Consider the following 2092-nt stretch of genomic DNA (forward strand, 5'->3'; position numbering starts at 1 on the left):
AACTTTTCTGTAAGTTTGCAACTTTTTCTGAATAAAAACTAGAGGGAGGAGGAGGGGGGAGGAGGAGGAAGAAGGAAGGAGGAGGAGGGAGAGGAAGGAGGAGGAGGGAGAGGAAGGAGGAGGAGGGAGAGGAAGAGGAAGAAGAAGAAGAGGAGGAGGAAGAAGAAGAAGGAGAAGGAGAAGAAGAGGAGGAGGAGGAGGAAACGAAGGAGGAGGGAGAGGGAGGAGGGAGAGGGAGGAAGGAGAGGAAGAAGGAGAAGAAGAAGAGAGAAAGGGGCTAAAGGTGTGTTTGAACAAATCTTAGCTGAGAACTTCCCCAATCTGGGGAAGACAACAGACATTGAAATCCAGGAGACATAGAGAACTCATTCAGATGTAACTTGAATCAATCTTCTTTATGACATATCATAGTGAAACTGGCAAAATAGAAAAATACAGAGAGAATTCTGAAAGCAGCTAGGGATAAATGGGCCTTAATCTACAAGGATGGACACACAAGTGTAGTAGCAGACCTATCTACTGAAACTTGGCAGACCAGAAAGGAGTGAAAGGAAATTTTCATTGTGTGGAATAGGAAAAATATGCAGCCAAGAATCCTTTATCCAGAAAGCCTGTCATTCAGAGATAACGTTTTCCCCAGACAAACAAAATCTGAAGGAGTTCATCACAACTAAATCAGCCCTATAAGAGATCCTAAAGCGGACTCTGTGAGTGGAATGTTGCAAAGACCACAAAGGACCAGAGACATCACTACAAGCGTGAAACCTACAGACAACACCATCACTCTAAACCTATATCTTTCAGTATAACTCTAAATGGACTAAATGCTCTAATCAAAAGACATAGGATATCAGAGTGGATACAAAACAAGAAATATCTATTTGCTGTATATAAGAGACCCATCTTAGACATGAGGACACCTTCAGATTGAAAGGGAAGGGATGGAGAACCATCATGCCGCTGGAAGTCAAAAGAAAGCTGGAGTCGCCATTCTTGTAGCATACAAACTAGATTTTAAACTAAAGGCTGTAACGAGATGAAGAAGGGCATTATATCGTAATTACAGAGTGTAACCATCAAGAAGAGGTAAAAATTATAAATGTTTATGTAACGAGTTCAGAAGGACTCAGATAGATAAATAAAACAGTTAGTCACAAACATAAGCAATCTTATTGATAAGAATGCAGTCATTGCAGAGGACTTTAAAACTCCACGTGTTAAAGACAGATCTCTAGGCAGAAAATCAATAAAGAAACAAGGGGCCTAGGGACACTTGGGTGGCTCAGTTGGTTAAACGTCCGACTTCGGCTCAGGTAATGATCTCACAGTTCTTGGGTTTGAGCCCCGAATCGGGCTCCGTGCGATGGCTAGCTCAGAGCCTGAAGCCTGCTTCAGATTCTGTATTTCCTTCTCTCCCTCTCTGACCCTCCCCTGCTCATGCTTTCTCTCACGAAATAAGTAAAACATTTTTTAAAAATTAAAAAAAGAAAATAAAAAAGAAACAAGGGGCCTGAATGGTACAGTGGACCAGATGGGCTTGATGGATATATTCAGAAGTTTTCATCCAAAAGCAGAAGAATACCCATTCTTCTTGAGTGCTCATGGAACATTCTCCAAGAGAGATCATATAATGGGTCACAACACATCCCTCAATAAATGTAAAAGAGTTGAGATCATACCTGCACACTTTCAGATCACAATCTATGAAACCTGAAATCAACCACGGGAAAAAGTTTGGAAGACATCCAATGCATAGAGTTTAAAAAAACACCCTATTTAAGGACAAATGGGTCAACCAGGCAATTAAAGAAGAAATTTTAAAAACATATGGAAACAAATGAAAATGAAAACACAACAGTCCAAATTGTTGGGACACAGCAAAGGCAGTCCTAAGAGGAAAATATATTGTAATCCTGGCCTACCTCAAGAAATAAGAAAAATCCCAAATACAAAATCTAACAGCACACTAAAATCTAACTAGAAGCAGAACAACAAGAAACCCCATACCCATACCCATACCCAGCAGAAGAGAAATAATAAAGAGAAGAACAGAAATAAACAACACAGGATTCAAAAAGACAGTAGAACAGAT

Source organism: Crocuta crocuta, unplaced genomic scaffold (assembly GCF_008692635.1).
Source record: "Crocuta crocuta isolate KB4526 unplaced genomic scaffold, BGI_CrCroc_1.0 scaffold1557, whole genome shotgun sequence".
Taxonomy (NCBI): Eukaryota; Metazoa; Chordata; class Mammalia; order Carnivora; family Hyaenidae; genus Crocuta; species Crocuta crocuta.